A 12,008-nucleotide genomic window follows, 5' to 3' on the forward strand; every position below is an offset into this window, starting at 1 on the left:
AACCATATTATATTCTTTTCCTATTAACTTTATATTATGTTATCTTTTTATTTATTTCTATTTTCTTATTTATTATAATACAATTAATTAGTATTCTTGCCCATTAAAACCTTATATTTGTTTTTCATCAACCATTCCATAACTCATAAATTCCATGACTTCACATGCAAACTAAAAGTAATTGAACATCCACAATATTTCGAAAATTGACATGTATCAATATTATTTTAACTAGTTTACATATATTACACGAGCAATGAAATTTAGTAGTCATGGAATCATTGATGAAAAACAAATATAAAATCTTAATAGGCAAGAATACTAATTAATTGTATTATAATAAATAAGAATATAGAACTAAATAAAAAGATAACATATAAAGGTAATATGGAAAGAATATAATATGATTAATTTAATTATGACGTTTAGCTTAAATTGTATATATTTTGTAAACGTTAAGTTTAAATTCGTATTATTTTGTACACGTTAAGCCTATATTAGTGTTATTTTGTACGTGGGGCCTAAATTGATATTATATTGTAAACATTAAGCCTAAATTGATATTATGTTGTAAACGTTAAGCCTATATTGGTGCTATTTTGAACTTTGAGCCTAAATTGGTACTTCCTCAAAAACATTAGGCCTATTTTGGTACCTTATCCCATTTGAAATTAATTGCATTCAATTGACTGATTAATAGTATGTAATTTCTAAAACGAAATAGTTGCATTTTGTCAAATATTAATATGAAGAGGATCATTTCTAAAACGTTAGAATTAATTATATTCAATTGACATGTTAATTGCATTTAATTGAAATGATTGTAACCTATCGAGTGAGTTTTAGCTGAGCTCGAACAGTTTGTGAATTATCCCGAGTCATTAACACCCCTAGTTTTGAGTGGACCAAAAGTATCTTAATTACTCGGGAAATAATCACACTCTCTAGATTTTAATACACGGACTTGGATAAGATTGTTAATGAAATTTATAAACGAAGATTAAGTACCCGTTCGTTTCCATTTTTCGGAGCTGCTTTTTGTCTTTCAAAAGAAAGTGTTTAGTAAAATTCCAAAACAGCTGCTATCTATTGTCAATCAGCAACAATAAACAGCAAACAGGAACAACTGAAACAAACGGGTCCAGGAAAGCCTAGCTCTAATGTTTCCATTAATCGAAATCAACTTTTGTTTAATTGTTTGTTTTAATAGTTTAGATCATACAGTTTAAAATCACAAATTGCTTTAATTTCATTTACTTAATAATAAAAAAAAGTTTATAACATCAGTAGTTATATGCGCAATTCTCATGGGAACGATATCACTTGCCTTTAGTTTGCACGATACTTTTTTCGAGCATCATGTGGCATTTGCGACATCTCTTGTTATACCCACCTAGTGGTGGTGGTGGTGGTAGTGATGGAGGACTCCATGTTGGACAAAATGAATAAAATTATGAAATTAATGTAAATACCAACAAACACTTCCCTTCATGAATAGTCGTATTCGTTCATAAATAGTCGTATTTGTTCGTGAACAATCGTGTCTATCCGTGAACAGTCGTGCTCGTTCGTGAACAGACATGTCCTTTCGAGTTCTATTTATACAGAATGGACTGTCTAAATTCAAAGAGTAGAAAAATAAAAATACTCTTTGAAATTTTCTATTTTTTGTACGTTTACATTATTCTTGTTTTTCTACTGTTGGTAGTAACGAATTTACACACGGTAAGAGTTTGCTTGCGTAATCTATTGTATCCGGAGAGACAATCGTCAATAGCGACGAAATTTGTCTTAAGGAGACTACTAATACATGTCTTAGATTTGTCTAACTCTATTCTTTTGATTCAAGTTTATTGTTCATATACTTTTCTGTATTCGTTTTGTTTTTTGGTTTATCACATCTAACATTTTTAAGATCGATTAATTGTTTTGTGATTTCTAAAAATACACTAAAAAAGAGTAAGGAAATCCTAAATATTTTTACGTGTTTTTCAATTATATATACGAAAAAAGAAAAAGAAAGCCTTAAATTAAGAAGGAAAACTCTCAACTTTTAAGTAACCTGAAATTGGGTAGAGGAGAGTGAGAGAAAAAGAGCAGAGACCATTTTGAAAAGTACATGTCTTACATAATTCAAAGTTGTTGAGCAATTGAGGAAGACAATACACGAATCCAACAAGAAGAGGAAAAAGAAAATATGTTGTGTACCAAAAATGTCAGAACTGATGAAGAAAAAAGATGAATATATGTCTTTGTTTATCTTAACGTTTATGATCTCAGTCCCATTAATGGATGTACTTATTGGCTTGGACTTAGCGTTTATCATTCTAGCGTCCAAGGAAATAAATTGTTGGTTTATTTTTTTACTTGTCTTTTTACATGTGGTGGTACATGTTCTTTAATTGAAGATGGATCCGGTTTTAAGAATACGGTTACTTCAAAGGCTTTTAGGCTCACGTGTACTAGTGGCAACGTCCGTAAGCCACAACGAAAGTCTAGAAAAATTCATTGGTGTGAATTCTAAGACTTAACCATAAAACAAAATATGTTTTCTTCATAGATGATGATGATATGCGAAATTTTTATATTTTGACATTATCATACGTGGGGGTTCATTTCCATTAGAAATGTGAAATATCACAAATTGAAAAATCTGAGCAATGATGTTATCTAACGAGTCAGACGTTGGTAGATGAACATTAGTTGGCTAGGAAATATAATTTATGAAAGTCACTGAAAATGTAGAAATCAAATCGCTTTAAAGCGAGTACGTCACAATGATGAAAGGGAATCAAAATATCATATCTATTGAAGTAGTCGAACCATAAAAAGGTTTGAAACAAACATAGAAGGGCAATTGGTGAACATGCAGTATAAAAAGCTTCTGACTGATGAAACACGGATAGAAAAGCTTCTGTATGATAAACATCATTAGTCAATTGATCTCAACGGGTATAAGATCTACTAATTTTGTTGAATCAAAGGCTAATACGCAGACCCGCTAATTTAGAAGTTAAACCAAGATCAAATTGAAAAGACATCGAAAGGAATGAGACTCAATCCCATTAAATTTAAAGTGTTATCTGAAGGAAAACTCGACTTTGTTGACTGGAGATCCCAAGATATAGGTTCAAATGGACAACTTAATTGCATAAAACTTGTGTGATCACTGTGGGGGTTAAACCCAAGTCCATTCTTATGATGTAAATAGTGATATAAAAATGGGAAAAAGGTTAAATTATGCTTTTAATGATACATTGTGCGTCAGTATTTTGAGCAAATAAATCACTTATGTGAGAGTGAAGTGGGGTCGCTTCAAAGAAGACTAATGGGGCTTAATTCTCCGAAACTCTTGCAGATATAGGAGATGTTCATAACTATAACGAACATAACCATAAGAACCAATTTTCGTATTATGTTGGTATTTGTGTGGAGTATATCATTATTTACACAAACGGTAGAGTAGTTCAAGGACATCGCATCTACTAGGCAGTTAGTAAAGTAAATATACTTTCAAAAGGGAAGGTTCAAGGGTTGTTACCTACCTATCTTATGCAAATATCAACTGTAGAAAGTTATCACCACGTTGCAATTGTCTCGTTTCCAATTTTATTCATGTGGAGTATTGTTGGACAAAATGAATAAATTTATGAAATTAATTTAAATACCAATAAACATCTCCTTTATGAATAGTCGTGTTCGTTCATGAATAGTCATGTCCGTTTATGAACAGTTGTGTTCGTTTGTGAACAGTCGTGTTCATTTGTGAACAACCGTGTCTATCCGTGAACATTCATGTTCGTTCATGAATAGACATGTCCTTTCGAGTTCTATTTATACAGAATGGAACTGTCAAAATTCAATGACTAGAAAAATAAAAACACTCTTTGAAATTTTCTTATCTATGTACATTTACATTGTTCTTGTTTTCCTACTCCGGTGGTAACCAATTTACACACGGTAAGAGTTTGCTTGCGTAATTTGTTGTATCCTGGGAGACAATCATCAATAGCGATGAAATATGTTTTAAGAAGACTGCTAATAGATGTCGTGGGTTTGTATAACTTTGTTCTTTAATTTCTAGTTTTAGTGTTCATATATTTTTTCTTGTTCGTTTTGTTTTTTGGTTTATCACATCTAACACTCCCTTTTTATATTGTCCACCATTTCAGCATGGAACTTTCCAAGTTGCTATTGACTTTGATTTTCTTCCAAGTTGGAAGCAACAAATTCTTTTTTGGTGTTCTTTCAGGCGGATTATCAATATGTCCCACCAGTGTGCCAAAATTGTTTCTAAATGTGCTAAAAATTATTTGAGTGGGGTGAATAGAATGGGTTTTGAAAAACGATTCATCGTTTCACAAAAAAAATGCACCGCTAGTTTGTCTCACAAGGGGTGCTAAAATTGTTAGCGATATTTTTAAAATATACCAGTTCTAACCTTTTTTTTTTATCGATTTTGTGAGCATTCAAGGGAATCTGACTCCCAAATAAATATATAATGATTTTTTGACTTCTAAAATAAATGATTGAGCGAAATATTTAAGGATTGAGAGCGAAATATTTAAGGATTGAGAAATCCTTTTTGGGTTCTTAGTTCAACTATTGAAAACCTTAACAATGACCACTAGATGTAAATCAACTCAAGGAACTGATTTTGGAAATGTTTGAATACAAGAAATAAAATAACAAAAAAGTGATAAATTACAGAAGAAACTTGAATTTTTTTAGATGAATTATGTTTAGTAAAAATGTTAACACTTAAATAACTAAATTAAGAACTTGTAAGTTGTTACAACTATTGAAAACCTTAACAATGACCACTAGATGTAAATCAACTCAAGGAACTGATTTTGGAAAGGTTTGAATACAAGAAATAAAATAACAAAAAAGTGATAAATTACAGAAAAAACTTGAATTTTTTTTAGATGAATTATGTTTAGTAAAAATGTTAACACTTAAATAACTAAATTAAGAACTTGTAAGTTGTGATTTTTTTAGAACTCGTATGAAAATGACGGAAGTCTTGGACAAAAGAAGAAGAAGAAGAGTTTTGTTGTGTTTTACCATGTTGTGTGTGTTAATTGAAAAATCAAGTCTTTTATAGTTGGAGTTTGCTCAAATTTGTTAGAATCTTGGCCTTCCACTATTCTGTTTCAGTTGCAATTTTTATGGCACGTTCTCATTGGCTTGAGGAAGCAGGATTCCGCCTTAAAATGTGGGTTGAGGGTAGTTAGAGTTGTTGAAAAGTTCATTTCCTATTGAGACACGTTTTTCATGTAAGTTTATTCTCACAAAAATGTCCATATCTCCCTCGATATTGCTCTTTTGTTTTTTGCTCCATGAGTAGTCTACAAATTCGTAACGTATCAAGAATCAAGATTCCAAATCATCTCAGTATGAGTCTTTCAGTTTTTACTCCGGAAAACCAGATCACTTTGAGGATGTGATACTAAAAAATAGGATTAAACTCATATTTGACCATGTGGTATCAAATTTTTTTATCATTTGTCTCATGTGGTATCATTTGGTAACATTTGCCCCTTGAAGTACTTTTATTGGTGATATTTAACTCATTTTAAATGTAAACTACTCGATATGTTAAATAATTTGCTATATAACACAAATTTTGAGATGTGCCAATTGATTTAAATTTTTTTCATATATATTTAATATATAGATAAATAAAGAATTAATTTTCTTTTTTATTTATCCCCATAATAAGTTTATATAAAAAAACTTATATTTACATGTCATATGTCAAAAATTGCATCATGTGGCAAAACATTTAATAAATTGGTTCATTTTCCATCCAAAATTGGTTAAATATCGCCTATGAAAAAGAGAAAATAATAATAAAATATGAGTTTTAAAATTATCCCAACACCATTATAAAGTTGTCTTTCTAAAGTATATAATTTTTACGTTTTAACTAAAAAAAAGTTAAGAACAAATTTACGTAACCATACACTACTTCAATAAATTAAAAACCAAATTATAACTTAAGAGCATAGTATTTTTTTTTAAGTATTTCTCCTATTAAGAGCTTCCCCTTATAAAGGCAATGGGTTACGACGATTTTGAGAATATCATCGATGACGGCTTCGAGTTTCCTGTTTTGGCAGATGCACAATCCTTGGAGAATTATTAATTATGTCTTCTAAGCTCTCTCATGACAACGCGCTCTTACAATTTTACGATTATGAAACACAAATTAGCCAGTCTATGGCAACCAGGGAAAAGGTTAACGATCAAGGAAATAGGAGGGAAACTAATTCTCTTCCACTTTTATCACATACATGACTGTTATCGTCATAATTTATAGCATTTTTAGTATTTAATTACTAGTTTTTTTATACAATTTTAATAAATTTTAATAATGGTTTTTGTATATTTTCTTCATTTTATGTATCTAAACCAATTTGTGTGTTTTCTAGGTACTTTCACAAGGTTTTCGGCACAAATAACCAAGTCAGGGCTTAAGGCGGCAACACGGGAGTAAAAAGGACCAGAAAAAAAGAGTTTTAGTGATACCCATCATGCACTTCGTCGCGGATAGGTGTTGTAAGATAAAGTCTAATTGTTCACACTAGGACAAATTTGACACATTTTCGCATTTTCAACTTATCTCCCTCATACGGACTCGGATTGAGGCGATTCAAAATGCGTTGGAAAGCTAAGAGAAAGATTAACAAATGACTAATAATAATCATCTCCAAATTCAAAGTAAGGCCCAGAAAATTATCCAAAGTTGATGAATATGTTGAAGCCTAAGATTCCTTTCACACTTTTACACATGTCAACTCCTAAATTATTAAAATCTTCCACCATGCTCTCTTAAAAGCTAAATTAAGAAGATAAGGGAGTGGGAGGCCATAAGGAGACTTGAAATTATGTGTGTCATTTTACTATAAAAGGAGACCTTGTGTGCCATTTGAAGACACACTAATCTTAGGCTTAATTTCTTCCTCTATAATGTTATTTTGCTGATTTTTTCTCTTCAAAAATCAGTTGTTTGTGTTGTTGTAATTGTTGTTATTGTGCTCAAGTTGTTGTTTGTGCAAGAGTTCATTCAATAAAAGTAAGTTTTAAGTTATCGAAGAAGTTCATTCGTCAATCGTCATCACGGTTTCTTCTAAACTTTAATCTCTTTTATTACTATGAACTCCATTATCTATCTTTTTAAGGTGTGTTTTAATCTAACCATGATCTAAAACCTCCTTAACTAAGGCTAAAAGAGGATCTTAACCTTAATTATGTGGTAATTATGTTTAACCTATTTAAGTTGTGTTTATCATTTTTAAGAACTAACTTATGATTCTTAATGCTTGTAGGAGATGGGCCAACTCTCTACTTGACTATAATTAATCATTTATATTGACCGTGATTAAATTGATTAATCAAAATTCATAAGTTGGACCTAATGACCATTTAGTGTGGCTTATTGGTTTTCCAAGGTTTTTTTCATGAATCTTATTGCAAATCTTAGATTTATTACTTGAGCCGGACCAAGGGAAAGTAATAAATCAAAGTTTTGGAACTAAGAAAACTTAATGCTTCTTTGGATTAATTACTTGAGCCGGACCAAGGGAAATTAATTAATCGAAAGTTTAGAATTAATTACTCGAGCGGTTTTTCTTGAATCTTAAGTAATCACTTTAGCCGGACCAAGGTAAAGTAGGTTAAAAAGGTTTAGACTAATAAAACTTAATGCTTCTCTTGATTAATTACTTGAGCCGGACCAAAGGAAAGTAATTAATCGGCAGTTTAGAACCAATCTCGAGAACTATTAGTTAATAAAAAAAATCGTCATCTTAAAAAGGATAAAACAACTTAAAAAGGGTTAAGTGTTATTACCAAGCAAAGAGGTTAAGTGAAGCTAGAAGCCTTAGTTTCTTTCATTATAAGTATTCTCTCATCTAATTTTGTACAATTTTCATCTCACTTTTTAATTAAGTCTTAACTTGGTTGTCCAACAAACTCTACCTTTTGATTGTTTAAATAATAGATAGTAAGCAAAAAGATTAATACTTATAATCACCATCCTCGTGGGAACGATACTATACTTTCACTTTATTACTTGATACACGACTAAGGTACACTTGCCTTCACGTGCACGTATACGTAAAACGCGCATCAATGACCTAATGTCGGTGATGGATGGAGGACCCTAGACCTTTGACAATCATCTACTAGTCCTCCATGAATTAAAGCCTGGAGAGGATCTGTTAGAAATGTCATTTCATCTTGCTAACTTCTGGGTACAAGTTCATGGTCTGGCAGCAAGTTTCTTTTCTGAGATTGTGGGAAAAGCCTTAGCAAATTACATTGGAGCCTTTGTTTCTTATTATGCAAAAAATGCTTGGTCACATGATCGCGCCTATATGTGTATACGAGTGCAATTGGACATATGGTAGTCTTTAAAGAAGGGTAAGAAGGTCCAAAAACCAGGAGGTGAATGGATGTTGTGTAGATTCAAGTATGAGAAGCTTCCCTTATTCTGTTTTATCTATGGACGCATTGGACATATAGACCGAAATTGTGAATGATATTACCAATCGACTGTTAAAGAAGTTATTCGGGCCTAGGACATCACTCAAAGCTCCACATAGAAGAATGTCTAATTTGGGTGTCGAAAGGTGGCTCAAGGAAGAACCAAAGGAGATGGGTGTTATAATACTGGCAACAGCCAGAAGTATGATAGAGGACGGGATCAACAGATCACATCCTCAAAGGACAAATGGAATACCATATGTTTCAATGGACAGAAAAACTTGCAACATCTAGCCAATAATATGGGAGGCAACTTGGTGAAGAAACGGAAAGAAGTCTTATAAGAAATCACTAGTCCTAATAATTGTGACACCGTTCTGGAGATAACCGAGGAGAGGAAAAGGAGAAAAAAGTGCGGATTTGGTGGTTCACGGGAGGAGGATAGATTCGATGGGCAAGGAGACCATGCCTAACAATATAACTATGTAAATAGTCAGCATTATGGAGGTTTCAAACATTATTAACACAAATGAGACTGGTCATATTCAAAGTCCTATCCACACCCACACTAGTATGTCTAACGGTTTGAAGTCTCTTATAGAGGAGTCTAGTCTAAAAACGGAGAGATGGCATGCATGGATGCTCGAGTTTGCCATCCATAATAAAAAACATTGAGTTGTAACTATCGAGGCATGGGAAGTGTCGGGGTAGTTCAAATATTTTGTGCGCTTGCCAGAGCTCACAACCCAGATGTGATATTTTTGTTTGAAACATTGGTGTGTAGTTCCCGGGTGGAAGAAATTTGACTCCAGCTTGGTTTTGAAGGATGTTTTGCGGTTGATTTTATAGGGATGAGTGAAGGGTTTTGTGTATTTAGGAAGGTTGTAGACTAGTGATCACTTCTCTCCTTTTCCATTAACCATATTGATCTGGAAGTGCATGATAAAGCTCAAGGTAACTAAAGGGTGACAGGTAACTATGGATGCCCTGAATAATCTCGGAGGAAACACTCTAAGTAAATTTTATGAAGTATAGCAGTAGTTCCCCACTACATTGGAAAATAATTGGTGACTTTAATGACTTACTCTCTCTAGCAGACAAAAATGGTGTTTAAAGGCTTTCGTGATACTATAAAAGCTTTGCGATTTATATGAGATTCCACTAAAGGGGTACTCTTATACCTGGATTTGGCACAAAGGGAATAAGAATGAAGTACATGAAAGGCTCAACCGATCATTTCCATTAGTTGCCTAAGTTCACCAACGGTTCCTCCTATCATGCATTTGCACCTTTATGAGTTCATTCGCAAATCCTTTTGCATATGGAGAAACTGGTAGTGTCATATCAGAGAAAAGTTTTGCTTTTGAAATAGGTGGTTGCGCGAACCTGAACTCAGAGAGGTGGTCCTCCAAATATGGATCAAATTATCACATCTCTCGCTCTTGGAAAGGATGAATAACATTGAAGACTGCCTTGCCCGTTGGGATAAAGGCTTGAATGGAAATTTCAGAAAGGAATTTTTGCTATGCAACAACAAGCTAGAAAAGTTCTAGAGTCATCTCTATCGAATGTTGATGCAGAATTCATGGTGGAAAAGAATAAGTTGATTCCCCTTTTATTGAAGGAAGAAGACCACTTATGATAAATATCCAAGATCTTTTTAGCTCAAAGAGGGAGATATCAACATAAAATTCTTTCACTCCTTTGCAAATGGTTGTGTAGGTGCAACAAGCTATCCAGATTGAAGAACAATGAAGGGGTATGGGTACACGACAATAACATCATCTGACAAATTGCTTTTATGTACTTCTTTGATATTTTCTCCAACAGTAACGGTAATTACGACATGGTGCTCTAACTTAATTCACCCAAAGTCTCCCCAGAAGACAATTCCATGCTCTTAGCTCCTCTCATAAAGGTTGAAGTTAAAGATGAGTTGTTTCAAATGCACCCTAATAAAGCATTGGGCCCAAAAAGTTTAATCCTAGATTTGATCAGAATTTTTGAGACATTCTTGGTGATGACATTTATAAAGCAGGACTCCACTAGATCAATACAAGTACCCAAGGGCCTTAATGATATTATCATCTGTCTTATTCCTAAATGTGAGAAACCCAGTACCATGCAGGATCTCAAACCCATTGCTCTTTGCAACATCCTATACAAAGTGTTTTCTGAAGTTCTGGTAAACAGATTGAAGAGGATTCTACCCAAAGTGATCTCTAACACACAATCTACTTTTATTAAGGGGAGAAGCATTACAGACAACATGCTTATCACTTTTGAGGTTATTCATAGCATGAAGCGTAATGTAAAAAAAAGGATGTAGCTATCAAGATTGATGTTAGTAAGGCCTATGACCGGGTGAAATGGAACTACCTCAGAGATGTACTGTTGAAGTTATCTTTGCAGACCGATGGGTTAATATGAGGATGTTGTATATATCCACTGTTCAATATTCAGTCAGAGTGAAAAACCAACTAGTTGGTCCTACCAATCTTAAAAGGGGACTCAGGCAGGGAGATCCCATTTCCCCGTTTCTGCTCCTTTTCTGTGTTGAAGGTCTCTCAACGTTACTACTAGAGGAAGAAATAAAAGGAATTATTCATAGATGTCGGGTTGGGAGAGGTGGTCCACCTATTATCCACATATTGTTCACCGATGATGCATTTATTTTCTTCAGAGCGTCGATAGAGGAGAGCAGAAATGTGAAACGAATTCTGGAATTATATGAAGATGTGTCCGGTCAATCTATAAATTTTAGTAAGTCATACATCTTATGTAGTAATAATGTAACTTCGAGCTCAGTGATGTTATTTCCTTCAATCTGGGAGTATCAAATCCGATTGACACGTGCCGTTATTTGGGCCTCCCTTCGATGGTTGACCGTAAAAAACGAGCTATCTTCGCTCATCTTTGAGACCGTTTATGTTAGAAACTACAAAATTGGAGGGGAAATACTATGTCTAAGGTAGGAAGGTCAATTCTAATTAAAACAACGAGTCAGGCTATCTCGTTATATTTCATGAGAGAGTTTCTATTTTCTGCCTTTACCGCGAATGAGTTACATCGGATCAAATGCTCCACTCATTCTGGTGGGGGATGCAAAAAAATAGAGATCGTAGTATAAACTAAATGAGTTCGGAGAAGCTATGTGTTTCCTAAACAAAAAGAGGTCTCGATTTTCATAATTTTACCGCTTTTAATTTGGCAACGTTGGGCAAGCAAGGTTGGCATTTGGTGTCTATCCTAAACTCTCTTGTTCATAGGATTTTCAAATCAAAATACTATCCCTTAAAGGATTTTATTAATGCTCGATTGGCTAACTCTCCGAGTTTTATTTGGCTGGAGCCCCCATTTCATCTGGAGGACTTTTATAACATTTGGACAAACGACCTCACTTTTTCGGTTTTAATCCTTGTATCACCAAAAAAGCCTAGCAGGTTTGTTACCGAGCTTATATGTACGACGTCGTGTCGTTTAACCAATTTAAATGTATAAAACCCTAGATATTT

Source organism: Euphorbia lathyris, chromosome 6 (genome assembly GCF_963576675.1).
Source record: "Euphorbia lathyris chromosome 6, ddEupLath1.1, whole genome shotgun sequence".
Lineage (NCBI taxonomy): Eukaryota > Viridiplantae > Streptophyta > Magnoliopsida > Malpighiales > Euphorbiaceae > Euphorbia > Euphorbia lathyris.